The sequence below is a fragment of the Hylobates moloch genome, unplaced genomic scaffold (assembly GCF_009828535.3).
Source record: "Hylobates moloch isolate HMO894 unplaced genomic scaffold, HMol_V3 SCAFFOLD_5, whole genome shotgun sequence".
Classification (NCBI taxonomy): Eukaryota; Metazoa; Chordata; class Mammalia; order Primates; family Hylobatidae; genus Hylobates; species Hylobates moloch.
Window position 1 is genome coordinate 83201246 of NW_026652280.1, and position 16748 is coordinate 83217993.

The 16748-nt window shown below is 58.8% G+C and overlaps 2 protein-coding genes across 12 annotated transcripts in view; one reads left to right on the forward strand and one right to left on the reverse strand.

The window, feature by feature from the left end:
- The window catches only part of MACROD1 (mono-ADP ribosylhydrolase 1), a 168737-nt gene that overhangs the window by 83868 nt on the left and 68121 nt on the right, over positions 1-16748 (reverse strand). The gene's annotated exons all lie outside the window — the stretch shown is intronic.
- Positions 1-16748, forward strand: part of FLRT1 (fibronectin leucine rich transmembrane protein 1) — a 90867-nt gene that overhangs the window by 47425 nt on the left and 26694 nt on the right. The window contains exon 1 of one of the 7 annotated variants that reach the window (XR_009213551.1): positions 12018-12076. The exons of the other annotated variants lie outside the window; for them this stretch is intronic. The gene's annotated coding sequence lies outside the window, so the exon portion shown is untranslated. Of the gene's footprint in view, positions 1-12017; positions 12077-16748 lie in introns of those variants that run through there. 7 annotated transcript variants of the gene reach the window in all.

Below are 16748 nucleotides of genomic sequence, written 5' to 3' on the forward strand. Positions count from 1 at the left end.
ATGCCTGTAATCCCAGCACTTTGGGAGGCTGAGGCGGGTGGATTGCCTGAGCTCAGGAGTTCGAGACCAGCCTGGGCAACATGGTGAAACCCCATCTCTACTAAAATACAAAAAAATAGCTGGGTGTGGTGGCGGGCACCTATGGTCCCAGCTACTCCAGAGGCTGAGGCAGGAGAATCTCTGGAACCCAGGAGGTGGAGGGTGCCATGAACTGAGATTGCACCACTGCACTCCAGCCTGGGCAACACTGCCTGGGCAACACAGTGAGACTCTGTCCCCCAAAAATAAAAGAAGTAAATGGCGGGATTTGAACCCCAGCCTGTCCGCTTTGGATGCCTGGCTTTTTTCCATCCTGTCTCCCCGCTCCCTCCTCTTGATCCTCTCGTATTATGTTGTATTTCTGTAAGCTGCCACAAATCCTTTCGAGAACAAGCCGGGAATAAATAAATAAGCATGTAAGTGAGTAATGAGAGGCCGCAGTGAGATGCTGACGCCAGGTCAGAGCTAGGACCTGGTATCAAAATAGGAATGGGACTCGCCAGACTGGCTCCAAGTCTTCTGCTAGTGTGTGGGATGGGGGTTCAGTGACTCCTGAAAGGTCCCAGCCCCAAATTCCCAAGGTCAAGGGGTGAGTCAGCAGGGGTGGGCATCAATAGACTGACGGATCTGCCAGGGCCGGTGGGGGGCGCTGCCCTGGGGGGTGCTGGGCGAGTGTAAGCAACGTGCAGGCGGGCATGTGGCTGGCCCCATGGGTAGGGGCACATGTGCAGCAGCCCGGCGCTGCTGTGGGCTGACATGGAGAGTGTCATTTACACAACTGGAACAGGTGCCGGGTTCCGACCTAACTTTCACTGGTCCCTCAGGAGGCAGAGCTGGTGGTGAGGCAGACACTGAGGTTTCCATAGCATGTCCCTGCCATCCTGCACACGGGCCTGTGTGTGCATCTATGAGCGTGTGTGTGTACACAGGTGTGCATGCAGGTATACCTGTACATGAGTGCATGGCACACGCGCCTTCTGCAGTCCTGGAGGATGCTGCCTCCCCCTCCTCTCAGCCCCCTCCCAGGCCTGGGGCAAAGCAGTGACAGGGACAGCCTCCGAAGGTGACACGGCTATTTCCAGGCCTGGATCCTGGCCAGAGGCAGCAGGAACACATGTGTGAAAGTGGGGGATGCCTGTCCCCCAGCCTCGAGGAGCCCCTGGCACGTGCTCTGCCCACGTGCATTTCCTGCTCTGCCCCCGCTGCCTGATCTGCCTGCCTTTCCCGCAAAGCCCCCTCCCTGCACTGTGGGCAGGTGCTGTGGAGGCAGCAGCGAAGAGGCAGCGGGGGTGGGAGGACAGTGAGCCTTGGGGTCAAGGGGCCTGGGCTTGGGTCATTGCTGCTACAGGCCTAAGGCAGTTTCTTTGCCTCTCTGAGCCTCACTTTCCTTCTCTGTAAAATGGGTGGACAGTACCCACTTAGGAAAGCGCCTAGAAGGGACCCAGCACATGGCAGTGGTCAAAGAGTGATGGGCAGGTCAGGCAGGGCCAGTCAGGAGGGAGCAGGGCTGTCCGCGTGCCCATGCTGCTTCGGCTCAGCCCTAGGCCACACTCCGTGCCTTGGCGACCCCAGCATTCTCCCTCACCCACCAGCCCAAACTGAGCAACCAAGAACTGTAGCCCCAAGGTCCAAAGAGGTAATGCCCCGGCCTGGGCAGGCCGCAAGACCACAGGACTCACAGGGAGACGTGCGTGTGTGGGGGCTCTGCAGTCCCCCTGCTCCCTCCAGCCAGCCTTGGTGCTGCCCTCCCACAGCGAGGGTTTCCGTCTATGGGGAGGCCACATGCAGACACAGTTCTAACTCTGCCTTACTATAACAATGGGTCCTATTATTATCCCCATTTTACAGATGAAGAAACTGAGGCTCAGATTCGGTCATTGCACAGACCCCCCAACATATCAGTAGGTTTCAAGCCCAGGCAGTGGGGCAGTAGGGAGGATTGGGAGTTCTGGGCAGATGATGGGGCCTGAGGGCAGAGGGCAGCTTGGAGGGGCACGCCCGAGTGGACAGGTGGGGAGCTGGAAGGCTTAGCGGGGTTCCTTGGAGAGCAGCGCTGTCCCTGGGCACCACGGAGGTGGTTCCTGGCCAAAGCTGATTCTGTCCTGTTCAATTTTGAACTGAAGTGCAAACAAGCCTCAGCACCCGCTGCTCCCACCCCAAATCGAATTTGTGCTAATATTTCTCTGCGGGCAGCGGGCTGCCTGCCTTCCGGGGACGGAGGGCCGGGGAGACTGGCAGGGGGGCCAGGCCCAACCACGGGGCTGCTGGGACCAGGCCGTGTCTGGGGTGGCTGGCTTAGCTGGCTAGGATTGTCCACCCAGATTAAATTTTAACCCAGCTCATAAACCTTCCACTAAGTACGTCCCCTGCCGCCCGCTGGGTCCACCCCAGGCCGCAGCGTGGGCTAGCACAGCGACAGCCTTCTTCCTCTGCCCCACGTGGCTGTAGGGAGGCTGGGCCTACCTGCCTTGGGAAGTGGGACAGTCACCCACAGACAGGCCCGGGGCAACCTGCAGGCTGTCCCAGGAGGAAGTTCAGTGTTATCCATTGGAGGCCTGCTTCTCCCAGCAACCTTAACTTCTCAGGCCTCAGTTTCCTCAGCTGGGCAAGTGGAGGAATAACAGCATCCCCAGCAGGGATGCAGGAGGAATAAGAGATGATGCAGATAAAGTCCTGGGGGGTGAGGAAAGGGGGCTCTTCTCAGGGGCCACCCCACCCCCTCAGAGGGGGAGGCTCAGGTGCCCTTCCTGCGCCCCCAGCCCCTGCCTCAGCAGATGGTTAGTGGCCTTGCAGCCTCAAAGGAGGCTCAGGGAGGGAGGGTGGGGGTGGAGGTGGCCACAGCCTGTCCCTGCCCTCCCTCCCTCTGGAGCCCTGGGGGATGTGAGCTGAGTCGCCTGGGCCAGGCCATGAGCAGTCAGCACTGGTGGGATGGGTGGGTGGCTGCGCACACACAGCCATTCAGAGGAAGCTAGGACTCAACACTGGGATCCCCCAGGGCTGGAGTGGGGAGGAGGGGCTTGGCTCAGAGCCCACCCTGCCCCAGGTCCTGCATTCGGGGCCAGAGGGAGGCTTCCTTTGTTGAATTGTGGTTTTAGGAGGCGTAAAGTGCATACCTGCACCTGCACAGCCTGGAGTGCGCAGCTCTAAGACCTTACATATGCATATGGTGCCCTTGTGACTACCCCTGAGCTCAGAGGATGGAACATTCTCTCCCCACCCCCAGCTTTCTACTCTCCAGTCCAAACCTGTCCCTCTGCTCTCCCCATGCCCTCAGGAGGAACTCCAGGCCCTTCCCTGAGGTCCCCTGGCTGACCGCCCTGCCCCAGGCTGAGTTCTCTCAGGACAGCCACAAAGCCAGCCTTCCTCCTGCCTCCGGGCCTTTGCACAGCGGTTCTGCAGCTGGGGGTGCTTTTCCAGCCCCTGCAGCCCCACTTCTGTCTGAGACTCCTATTCATGCTCTAGGGACTCACGTCGTGTGTTCAAGGAAGACAGAGAGGGGGAGAAGGGCATGAGGAAGGAAGGTTCTCGTGCTCACAGTACAGAGATGTAGACACACCCAGATCACCCAAGCAGCTGTGGAGCTGGACGTGAGCCCTCATCCGCTCCTCCAACTAGCCTGTGACTTCCACCGGTGGTGCTGGGGGTGGAGGCTGGGGATGGAGCTGGGAGGGGAGGTAGCAGGCAGCCCGCTAGCCCTTCCCTGTCCTGGCAGGAGCTGTCACTGCCTCTCTCCTTGATGGCAGGGTACGAAGAGAAACCTTTTGACGCAGGGAGATGAACCCTCCCCGGCCTCCACCCACACAGCAGCCACATGGCCGCCCTGAGCAGCTGCCACAGTGACCAACACCCCCCAGATGTGTTTGTCCTCCCACAGCAAAGCACAATTCACATCCCCACCAGTAAATGATGTGGGGCCAGATTTCACCTGCACCCAAATGTGGGCCACAGAGGCATTAAAATAAATGACAGCACAGTTCAGTGAGGTCTCCGATTCTCGGGTCCGGCAGAAGTACGCCTGCGCAGCGCCCCCACTGCTCTCCTGGGCCCCTGCCCCAGCTCCATGGCCTCTGTGCAGGGAAGTCAACCTGCTCCTGTCACCTCGGATGTGGGAACAGGGTCCGCCACCCAGACCTCACCCTAACCCTGCCACCCCTGCCACCCCTGCCACCCCTGCCTTGGCTGTAGGTCTTGCCCAGCTCAGACCACAGGCCAGTTGTCCCCAGCCTGAGGAGACTCCAGGGTGCATCTGCTTCCCAAGAAAGCCAGGTTTTCTGGGAACCAGACTGGGCAGGGTCCAGCTGGCCACACCTCTCCACAGTCGCCACCCCTTGCTGGAGCTCTGGGCTTGGGGGCAGGCACGCAGTCCCCAAGAAATGGGCGCAGCTGGTACCAGCATCCTGCAGCTTCACTCGCTGCGGCCTGCAAGGCTGGCCTTGCCCGCGGCCCCAGCCACCCTGCAGGACATGCTGCCACGGGTCCTTGTCCTCACATTCACTCTCCTGTGATGATCTCATGATGCTGCATGCTTGGCCTGGCCCTTGTGGTCCCTCACCCTGTCCACCCAGGACACAGAGCACGCTGTGCATGTCTGAATGACCAGAGGCTGGATGCCTGCCCAGGGCTGGCTTCTCTGCACTGTGGGGTCCACAGACCACCTCTCCTGGGGGCTGTTTCAGGAGATGAAGGCAGCGGGTGCACAGGGCTTAGCTCCTTCCTTCTGCGACAGGGGAAAGGTGGAGAGGCCTGGATTGTGTCAGGAGGGGAGGCCAGGCCTCCTCAGGTATTGGAGGGGCCAGAGCTGGGAGGGCCCCGAGAGGGGCTGTGGTGTGGAAACACCCTGGCGGTGGAGGCCCTGGTGGCCCTGTCACTGGCTCTCTGGGCCTCCCCTGGCTCTTCCCATAAGCACTTGGCCCCTCTGTCTCCACCCCAGGGCCCCGGGGGTTCTGTTACTCAGAAAGTGCTCTGCAAAAATAAAGTCGAATCCCGCAGGGACCCAAAGCAGCCAGACTCCTCCAGGGGTGTAGGGTGGGGAGGCTGGTAAAAGTCGCTGCCTCCTCTGGGGAGGGACCAGGCAAGCACCCAGGGGAGCCGTAGCCAGGAGATGGGGGGACCTTTCGTCACTAGGCTCGGTGGCCAGGCGGGGCCAGGGAGGGGCAGCACAGACCAGGGGGCAGTGGGGCCTTGCGCGTGACTGTCTGGGAGCCTCGGGGTCCTCACCTGTGGAAGGCCGGCATAAGCATCCTCCCTGTGAGCCCTGCAGGTGCGGCCGTGGGCCTGGGGCAGGGCAGGCGCTCAGGAGCTGGCTGCCTGGCCTCCCCTTGCTCATCCAGGATGGCAGAGGCTGACTCTCCTCTCACCTGCAGGTGGCGCCGCCCTTTACAGTTTGTTTCTCCTGGCCTGGAGCAGGTCTCTCCTCCTCCTCCCCGGGTTTTGTTTTTCCATCAGCACACACAACCAGCTCACCCTTATTGGCTGTGTGACCCACGGCAAGTCACTCGACCTCTCTGGGTCTCAGCTGCCCTGTCTGTGAAATGGGGATAATCGTGTGTGACCTGGGGTCACTAAGAGCATGAGATGAACGACAGCAGACAGTAAGAGACTGAACAGAGCCTGGCACATGGTGGGCTCTTGGTAGGTGGGAGCGATTGTTCTGTTATTACTTGGCAGGGGCACTAGGCAGGATCGCAGGTGGAATCGGGTGTATTGAAGGCGCCGTTCACAAAGTCATGGGTGGGGTTAGGAAACCAACAGCGGAAGGTGGGCAGCTGTCACCATGGAGGCTGGGGAGGAGGCAGAGGTTACCAGACTCAGAGAGAGCCACCGAAGCCACTGGGAGGGCCACTGACAAGAGAGGGACGCCTCAGGGACTGGTGCCCCCCCGGCTGCCCTCCCTTCCTCCGGCCTGCTGCTGTGGCTCCTCTGTGAACCTAGCCGGAAGGCAGGGGCCCAGGAGCCCGCTGGTGACCAGCAGCCTTCCAGGCACAGGGCAGGTTGGGGAGTGATCTGACGGGACAGGTGCTCTGCTGAGGGGCTGGCATTGCACCGCAGAGGTGAGGGCCCCGGGCTCTGGGTGGGAGAGCAGGGCTTGGTGCTGCTGTTTACCAGCTGTAAGACCGGGGTAGGGCAGCCAAGTGTCCCAGTGTGCCAGGGATTCGTACCCAAACTCGGTCAAAACAGGGCCCGCAAGTCCCCTAGACCTGGGCAGGGGGCTCATCATCTCTGAGCCCAGAGTCCCCATCTGTAACATGGAGGAGTCGTTGCCTCACGGAGCAGGGGTGGGATTCAACACGGGTGTGGGTCCAGCCCTCTCCCCTGACTCCCCAGGGGCTTTCTCCAGCCTCCTCCTCTTATCCATGCACCTTCCTTCCCAGCTGCCAGGTCAGCAGCCACGGACCAGAGAAAGCGGCTAAAAACTTGGGGAGACTGTTCTCAGAGCAAGAAGTTCCCCAGTCCCAGCCTGGCCCCACTCCTGGGGTGGAGGTGATGCCTTGAGAGAAGCCGGCCCAGGGCCTGGACAAAGTGGGGCTCTTGAGGGAGGGTGAGAGGCCCTGAGACGGTGCCTTCGGGGAAGCTGCCAGTCCCGTGGGGGCAGGGCTGAGAGGAGGGTAAGGGCCCCTGATGCCAGTCTCAGTGCCCGCTCGTAGGTGTCCTGCCCCCAGGGAAAGAATGAGGAGGACGATGGTGCTGAGTCGAGACCAGCTCTGCCCTGTGTGACCCTGGGCAGGGCATTCACCTGTCTGAGCCTCAGTTTGCCCCCCACGCCCTGTAGAGTGAGAGGGTTGGATAAGGTGGGGTATTCATTCTTTCAGCACTTACGACAAGGCCCTCCATCCAACTAACAAACAAAAGAGAAACACAAAGCCTGTGACTGGACTCAACAGCCGTGTCATCCTGAGCCCAGAACCTTCTAGAATGCGGCTGGGGGAGGGGAAGATATGCACCCTCTCCCCACGGGGCTGGGGACTCATCCTCTGCCTGTCTTCCCAGGCCCCAGGTTTCAGGCCCTGAACAGCCTGAGTCCACAGGGTGACAGGGTGTGGGAAAGGCCAACGGGCGTGTGGGTGTCCAGCCTTTGCTCGTCCTCGGGAAATGCATCGTGCGTTGCTTTTCCCGTCTGGGAGCCTAATAGCAGTTATTTATCGTCTCGTTTCTTAGTGGGTAGGAAAGCCACAAATAAGTAAACTCAGGCAGCAGGGCACAATTACTGAGCCCGGTGCTTTATTTCCTCAACTCGCCTCCAGCCCGGGCAGCAGTGGGTCGATAATAATTTATGAGGCAGCCCCCGAGGTGGAGGAGGAGGAGGAGGCCAAATAATCACATTTGCTTCCCCGGGCCCTCCCTCGACCGGCTCTGCCTGCTCACAGGTGGCTGGGCCAGGAGGCTGCGGGATGAGGCAGGAAGTGGAGGCTGTGGCCAGCCATCGCCGCAGGAAGGGGTCCCAGCTGGAGCACTGCGCAGCCCCAGGCCTTGTCCCCAGCCACCGATAGACCCCTTCTCTGAGGCAGGGGCGTCCCAAGACTAAAATGGGGGCAGGGGTGGTGGCGTATCTCTATCAGGCACTTGGGGTTTGTCTCTGGGGCTCTGCAGAAGCAGAGCCTGAGTCGGGTCCAGCCCTGCGCTCCCAGGGAGCCCTGAGGGAGGAAGTAAAGCAGGAGAGGGCAGGGGGAGTGCCAGCCAGGGTGGTCTCAGTTTGGTCTGCTCTGCAGGGGGCACTGGCAGAATCTGCAGCACTGACCTCTGACCTCTGGGTCAGTTGGTCACTGACTGCTGACTGTGCCTAGGAGAAGGGGGAGGAGGGAGGGGAGGATGGAGAGGGACATGGGAAGATGAGGGGAGGATGAAGGGGAGAAGGAGGGAAGAGGATGGGGACATGGGAGGAGGAGGGAGGGGAGGAAGAAGACGGAGGAGGAGGAGGGAAGAGAAGATGAGGAGCGACATGGGAGGAGGAGGGAGAGGAGAAGGAGGGAAGAGAGGGTGGGGAGGGGGCATAGGAGGAGGATAGAAGTGGGATGGGGAGGGGGCCTAAGATTCCAGCTCCTGGGGCAAGGGAAGTGGGCAGTGGCAGGCTCCGCTGCAGGGTCTGCAGCCCGCAGAGCATGGGACAGTGTTCACCCCGCCTCACAGGGAGGCTGGAATTTGGATTTCATCATTCACGTAGCTGATTTCATCACGTTTCATTTTCTGTCAAGTTTCCTGCCGTTACAATCTCGTTCATTCCTCTGGGGACGTGAGGATGCCAGGTAGGGAGGTTGGGGGGCGGGTGGTACCACCGCAGCTTTTGCCCCAGGGCTGCACCAGTGCCAGGGAGGTGGATGTGGGGGACGAGCCTATAGGGGTGAGGCTGGGGTGGGGTCGGGGCTGGTGGGTTAGAACAGTAGCTGAGGTGCATGCCCAGGAAGAGCTGAGCCAGTCCTTCGGGCGTTTGCACAGCACCTCCTGGAGTCCTCGCCACAGCCTAGGACGTTGCCGCCACCATCCCCCTATCCGACAGATAAGGAGACTGATGTTCAGAAGACACTCAGCCCAAGGGGCGCAGCTGCTGAAGTTGCATGAGGGGCCCCAACTCCCCACCTGGACACCGGCCGTTAGCACTGTCCTGTCCCCTCCAGCAAGGCTTACCTGTTCTTCCCACAACAGCCCTCCTGACAGTGGGCCACTACCCCAGTCCACCAAGAGGCTGCTGAGGCCCGGCACAGCCAAAGGCAGCAGCACCAGAGCGGCTGCTGGGCCAATCCCACCATCTGGCCACTCTTCTCTGTGTCCCGAGGCCTCTCTCTGGGGCTGCAGGAAGCATACTGAGGGCGGTGGGGCACTCTGGGCTCTCAGGTGGTACAGAGGACAGCGGGGCTGCCGACCCTCTATCCCCACGTGATCTCAGCTCCTGAGGGTCCCAAAAAACAATCCTCCCACCCAAGCCAGGACCATAGCACATTCAAAAGGCCACCGTCCTTCTGGTGTATTCAAAAGGCCACCGTCCTTCCTGGCCTCCAAGCTTGGCCTGTGTTAGGGTCGCCGTGGCATCCCGAGTGGCTGGAGCCACTGCACAGTCTCAGGCTCCAAAGAGGGCTCCAATTCCTACCCACTGACATCTCCCCTGTTCTTGTCTTTCTGTCTGCCTCTTAAAAAAATTAAACACGGATGGTTTCATATGGGGAGAATTAGTATTCCAGGCAGGCCAAGGGATGTGATCAGAATGTCAGGGCCAGAGAGACAGGGCCTGAAGGGAAGGGAAGAGGTGCTGGACCTGGCAGGGGTCCTGGGGTGGGGGCAGAGGGCTCTGACCCTGCCAATGGAGGGCTGGTGGGGCCTCCCAGGGGCCTATATGCCGCTGGAGAGGTTGAGGTTGGGTGTGGCCAGAGGTCTTGACACAGCATCCACAATGGGAGGAGATGGGGCGGCTCAGAGACCGCGTGTGGTCATGACACGTGGCTTCCCATGGCCCAGCCTGGCTCCTCTGCCCCGTCCACTCCCACTCTCATTCAGGCCTCACTTGCTGCAGGCACGTGTGCCACTGTGTGCCAGCCACCAGCTGGGCACCAGGGAGGCACAGGGCAGGGACAGGCCTGTCCTCACCACTGCATGTCACCAGCACCAGGCCCCTGCGTGGCACACAGCAGCCCCTTACCAAAAGCCTGAGTAAACAGGTGCATGAACACTCACAGCATCTCCCCAAGCATGGTTTGAAGAAGACACGAATGCTGGGAGGTTAACAGGTGTCACCAAAGACAAAGTCAGTTGGTAACCGCCGGAGTGAACAAACTTCAATTGGCATCTTTGCTGCAGGACTTCTCAGAGCCTTTAATATGCTAATGTGCCCTGTGACCCTGCAGAGGGAGCTCGGCTTGCAGCCTCCTGCCGACCTTTAGTCCCTGGCCAGACTGGAGTGGCTGGTGTGGCATTGAGGACCCAGAGTGGAGAGAGGAGTGAGTTTGCATCCAGGCTCTGGAGCAGACCCCCTGTGGGACCCTGGGCAGGCTCCTGAATATCTGTTTTCTCAGGTGGAAAATTGGAATGGTAATAACAATGCCTGTGCATTCAGTGAGGCGACGTGTGAGTAGTGTCTGCCTCGGACACAACACAGGGTGGCCACTACTGTTGTTAGTATTATTATTATCCACATCAACATCTCAGCTCTGTGTGCCTGGGCCATCTAGAACTCAATCGAGTCAGCTGCTGCTGTTGTCACTGCTGCGGACACAGTCCTTACCCGTAAGAGCTCATGGCCCTTTGGGAAAAGACAGTTATACTCCCCAGTGGAGAGGGCAAGGGCTGAGTGAGCCAGGAAGCCAGGCCTCCACCTGGCATGCTCACCGCTGCCTGGCATCTCTGCCAGTGGCCATGTAGACTAGGTATGGATGCCCCTGGCGGGGGCAGCCTGGCCCACCGTTGGGCATCTCTGCCTGGTACAGATTTCTTTCTTAATTCCATCCCTCCCAGTCCTTCCCTCCCAGTCCTTCCAGTTCTTGGGCCTCCCAGAACAGGTCGGTCTTCCTTCTCTGCTGAGGACAGGAGACTGCCCTCTTCCCTGGACAGGGCTGAACAAGCCCCACCCCTTCTTGGTCATGGCCAAGGTCACTCCCCACTCGCTGGGCCTCCCGCTCTGTAGTGTGGCTGTGCGTCTCTAAGAGCCCAGAACAGAAAAGTGTTCTAGTCTGGCGTGACCAGGGTGGAAGGAGGGAGGAGGTGGTGTAGTGATCACCTCCTTCAATATGCCGTTGATTCCTCCATTAATGCAGCCTGTGCAGCAACCAGAGGCTGGGGGCAAGGCATCCCTCTGTGTCTGGTACAGTGAGCCATCTTGCTCTGCAGAAGCAGAGAAGAGCCCGCTGATAGAAAGCAGGGTGCCAGGGGAGCCTGAGAGGCCAAAGCTAAGCAGGCCAGGGCCGGGCGCGGTGGCTCACGCCTGTAATCCCAGCACTTTGAGGACCAAGCCAGGCAGATCATCTGAGGTCAGAAGTTTGAGACCAGCCTGGCCAACATGGTGAAACCCTATCTCTATTAAAAATACAAAACTTAGGCTGGGCGTGGTGGCTCACGCCTGTAATCTCAGCACTTTGGGAGGCCAAGGCAGGTGGAGCACGAGGTCAGGAGTTCAAGACCAACCTGGAAGATGGTGAAACCCCGTCTCTACTAAAAATACAAAAAAAAGTTAGCCAGGCATGGTGGTGGGCGCCTGAAATCCCAGCTACTTGGGAGGCTGAGGCAGAGAATTGCTTGAACCCGGGAGGTGGAGGTTGCAGTGAGCTGAGATCGTGCCACTGCACTCCAGCCTGAGTGACAGAGTGAGAGTCCATCTAAAAAAAAAAAAAAAAATCCCAAAAAACAAAGTTAAGCAGGCTGGGGACAAGGAAGGGTCAGGGAAGCTTCTTGGAGGAAGAAACAGTTGTCAGTTAGAAATGAATGGCAGGCTCCTGGAGTGAAGGCCTCCTGAGTCATCCATTCCTGTCCCTGCCTAACCGCAGGGTGACTGGCAGAGCCATTTGGTCACGTACGTCATGGGGCAGACTCTGGAAGCTCAATGTGTGGCTGCTGCGGGCGGGACCATTTGTCTTTGGGAAAAGTGGTTCAGGGAGGCTGACCACAGAGGCCAGAGGCCTCTCAATGCTGGCCCCTATCTACCAGGATTCAGAAAGTCACCCCCGACCCCACAACCACGGCATCCTTGGCTGTGCCTGGGGTTCACAGGAGAACTAAGGCCGAAGCACTTCTCAGAGGTCACATCCAGGCTGTGGGGCCCAGGAGTGGATTTCTCTGAATGTCCCATCTGGGCCTGTGTCCCAGGAGGGGAGGCAGCCACAGGTCGCCCAGCCCCGTGTGCTCCAGGAGTGAAGGTAGCAGGGGCCTCGTTAGCTGTGGCTTCAAAGAGCCTTGTTATTAACAAAAGTGTGCTGCGAATCCTTTCTCTTCCTCCTTCTCTCCTTAAGGCAGGCTCCCGAATGAAAAGGAAAATATACAATGAGAGGCACTAAGGAAACCTCAGAGGAAAGCCAGGCGTCTGCAAAGATGGGGAAGGAACGACATTCCACTCCCGTGTGAGGTGTGGGCTGGCTTGCTTGCTTTATTTATTTAAAATAGTCTCTCTCCTTTTCCCCCATTCCTCCCAATTCAGCTAGTCTCTCAGGCTGCGCTTTAAGTTCTTTTGAAGTGTTACAACCATTTTCTCCTCTTTCAATTAACAACAAGAAAAGGAAGCTAATAGCTTCCTGAGCCACTCGCTGTAAATATTAACAAAGTCTGGCCGCCTGGGCCGAGCGCACAGCATTGCTCTCGGCCAGAGAGAGCATGTTTACGGGAAGGAGGGAAAGGGTGGGAGATTTCCAACACAGGCAAAAAATCCCTTGGCACAGGCTCTTGCTGGTGCAGGGAAACCAGAGAGCTGGGAGCTGAGTGAGAGGGCACCTGTCCCTGGGGCCTGGAGGCTGGCAGAGCTGGTGGGAGGGAAATAGAGAACTGAAGCTAGTGGATGCTTCTGGAAGGAAAGGCGGCTTCCTCCAGCTGCACCTGAGTAACTCAGATGATGGCATATGCGTGGCCTGGAATCCCCAGCTCACAGCGGAGGTATGAGAAGGGCTGGGTTTCTAGATGCAGCAGGCGGAGGGAGGTGCTGCAAACCGGACCCCCAGCACTAGCACAGAGCCCTTGAAGGAGGTGAGCAGGGGGCTCCTGAAATAGGCCAAGAGGGGCTCCAAGTCAGGGGTTGAGACCTGAATGGAGGAGCTCGAGGCTGAGGGGAGGGTCTGGGGAAGGGGCAGCCGAGGGAGGGAGCTGACTGCCTTTGGGCAGAGCCTGGGTTCTCTGACAGCTCCTCAGCTTTCTCCCTGGGGAGTCTCCAGCAGTGGTCCCCCCACCCCCCAGGGGCCCATGAGCCTGCAGGATGTGTTGCGCTGCAGCCAGCACAGTGCTGCTTCAAACTGCCACTCAAGAGCTCTAGTGTGGGGACAGCGTGGGGCCCACTTCACAGCCAGGCTGCCAGGAGACACTGTGAGAGTGCCCAGACCCTGGAGGCCAGGAGGCGACCAGAGCTGCCTGCTGGCTCCACCACCTGCCTCGGCCAAGGGGCAGCCAAGAGCACTGTGATGGGCAGGCAGGGGTTGAACAGCCACTGTTCTGCCGACAAAAGCAGGCCAATTTCCTGAAAGAAGAGGTTCCGGCCTTGGCTGGTGGCACCAGGTTCATCACCCCGAGCTTCCTCTAGGGTGGACACGGGCCCTAATGGGCACAGGCGACGCGTTACAGTGAGGTCTGCCAGGTAGAGCTGGCAGGCAAGTGGTCGTTCCTGTCCCTTCTTTTTTTTTTTTTTGAGACTGAGTCTCACTGTGCTGCCCAGGATGAAGTGCAGTGGTATGATCTCGGCTCACTGCAACCTCTGACTCCTGGGTTCAAGCGATTGTCTTGCCTCAGCCCACCGAGTAGCTGGGATTACAGGCGCCTGCCATCATGCCCAGCTAATTTTTTTATTTTTAGTAGACACAAGGGTATCAACATGTTGGCCAGGCTGGTCTTGAACTCCTGACCTCAAGTGATCTGCCTGCCTCAGCCTCCCAAAGTGCTGGGATTACAGGCGTGAGCCACCGCACCCTGCCCTGTCCGCTTTTGTGCCTAGAGTTGCTCTGTGAAGGGGCAGGCTCTGGCCGCAGTGCCTCTCCCTGAGGTGAAGAGGGCAGGCCTGTGGGGGGCTGCCGTGTCCCCATACCCTCCAAGCACACTGCCAGCTGTGTCCCCTCGAGGGCCTCCCCCCGCAGAGCTGAGAGCCGATGCCTGTCACTCAGTGAGCTGGGTGCGAGCGGCCCTTGCTGGTCCCCTGCTCACCCACTCGCTCAGCGTCTGGGCCTGGGAGTTCCTGCCTGCCCTTGCTGGGAGGAGATTTCAAAGGCACAAGAGCACTCCAGGCGGATGAGGACTCTTCAGGCGCCTGCCTGCTCCTGTCTCCCTGCTGCCCGGGGATGGCGGTGCCCACCGGCAGCCGTTTCTAGGTCCCCTGTTGCTCAGCTGCACTGTGAGGGCAGCAGCTTCAGCTAGGGAACCCTCCCCCTCTGCAGCACCCTGAGCCTGGCAGAACTGGGCCTCCAGACCCCCCAGACAGTACAGGGAGGGACTGTTGGGTCCAGTGGGGCAGGTAGGGAGGGGCAGGTGGCTACAGTCTGTGCCCAATTTGGGCTTCTCTGCCAACTCAGCACCAGGGGATGGGTGAACTCCCAGGCCACCTCTGGCCAGAGCTGCCCACGTGTGAAGGGAAGGAAGGAAGAGAATAAAGAAGGGGAGATGTCCCATGGCAAGAGAAGCTCTGTCCTGGGTGAGTGGGCCCCGCACCCCTGGAGCGCCCTGCTCTGGGCGCTGCCTGCTGAGTTTCTCTGATGGCCATCTTGAGGGTGGGCGCTGGCAAAGGCCCAGGCCTGCCGGCCGGGCGGCACAAACTCCTGAAGCCACCCACGGCCTGGCTCGCACACTTGCAAATACCCTGAAAGTCTGGGTTTTGTCAGGAGATGGTTTAATTAGCAGAGCGGAGGCTGGAAGGGTTCGCACCACACAAGCAGGCTCTCGCCTCCGCCTCTTCTCACCCTGCTACTCGGGTGCCATGCAGCGGTGCCAAGCCTGGGGGCCGGGAGCAAGTGGGCAGGGAATGGGGTGGGCCCATCTCACAGAGCAGAAGGCACAGCCACCAGTGGCCTTCCTGCTCCTGCTCAGGCCCGGGGCTGCAGGCTGCAGATCAGGACCAGGCTCGAAGCCCATAGCAAGCTGGCTGTCCATGGCTCTCTTGGTGATGCTCCTGGGAGCACTCAGCTGCCCTCCAGTGAGGAGAAGGAGGTGGGAACCCACTCAGCACCCAGGCCTGTCTTCAGGGAGTAAAGCCTGGGGGCCTCCCAAGTTGGCCCCTTCCCTTCAACCCCTCACTGTGTGAGGTCCCTAGCCTAGGTCCCTGCCCCTGTTCCTGAGGACGCAGTCCCAGCTTTTCACTGGTCCTCTCCATGCACCCGGGCACCTTCCAGGTCTCCATGCAGCAGCAAGAACGCTCTTTCTAAATTGCAAGTCTGGTCACACTCCTCCATGCCTCGGCACCCTCACGGCCTCCCCGCTGCCCTTGTACGAAGACCAGGCCCCTCAGCGTAGCATTCAGAGCGCCCCCAAGACCAGGCTCTGGGCCCTGCTTCAGCTCGGATCACGGCCCTCCACTCACTCAGAGCTCTGGGACACTGACCTCTCATTGTACCAAGCCCTCCCACCTCCAGCCTTCACATAGGCTGTTCCCTCAGCCTGAAATGTTCTTCCCATCCCACTCCCTACATGCTGAGCCCATTACTGGAGCGGTCCTAGCCCCCACACGGCAATGCTCTCCCTGCCCCCAGCCTTCTGTCTCCAGTGCCCTCGGGAGAGAGGGAATAAGCAGCCCCCAGACCACTCTCTGCAATGGGAAAGAAAAGAACAAGCTCTGTGGACGGCCATCCTTCCCCCCTGGTAGGGGGAAGTCAGCAGCCATGGAACAAACTCCAGTTTGAGTCACAAAGAGCCTTTTCATCTATAAAGGTCAGATACAGATGCTGACCTCAGCCTGGAAGTCCAAAATGAAAGAAAATCCTGGGTCTCCTAGCTCGCATCAGCTCTGACCTGCTTACAATGATCTAAACTCTGCCCTCTTTGCCACAGGGCACCTCTGCCCAGGGAGGGGGCAGGCATGTTGTTCATTTAAAACACCACTTCACTAAGTCACCAGCCATAGAGCCCACCTGGGTTTCTAGCAGCACACACCAGCCATCTGATTAATGACACATACATAAAAATCCATCCCAAAGAGCCAAAGGTTGAAATGAAACAGGAGGGCTAATTGCCAATATAGGAATTAATATCAGAGAGCTCCGATCTTTAAGGCAGCTATGAACTGTAAAGCTGAGGGCCTGAGGATCATTTCTACTTCAGGAGGAAGCCCTGAGGGCCAAGGGTGGGCAATGGCTCTAGAAGATAGGCAGGTGGTCAAGGGAAAACCCAGCCAGACCTGCCCCCCTCTGGATTGCCAATGAGCCCACATGTGATTGTCATGACATGAGAGTACCTCAGAACCACAGCACAGCGTCATCTTCTCCAAGAAGCCTCCGTGATCCACCCCACTCCCCGAAGGCTGGGCAAGGCGGGGCTCTTGGCTCCCAAACTGCCCTGTGTGCGTCTCACACCGTAGCCTTCTGAAAACCAGTGCCCTCCCCACTGGACTGTAAGCTCCTGGAGGATGGGGGCATCTCTTTGGATCCCCAATGTCTTGTACAATGCCTGGAGCATGATTACACTCAGAATATGTTTGCTGGATGGAGAGATGGGTAGACGGAAAGATGGAGAAATGGATAGGTGGAGAGAAATGGATGGATAGAGAGATGGATGGATGAATGGACAGATGGATAGATGGAGAAATGGATGGATGGATGAAAAGATGGAGAGATGGATGGATGGATAGAGGTGAATAGATGGATTGATGGAGAGATGGAGGGATGGAAGGATGAATACAGAGATGGAAGGATGGATGGATGGAGAGATAGGAGGATGGATGGAGAGATGAATGGATAGATTGATGGAGGGATGGATGGATGAAGAGAGGGAAGGATGAATGGAGAGATAGATGGAAGGATGGATGGAGAGATGAATGGATGGGTTGACAGATGGAGAGATGGATGGGTGAATGGAGAAATGAGTAAGAAGGATGGACGGATGGAGAGATGAATGGATAG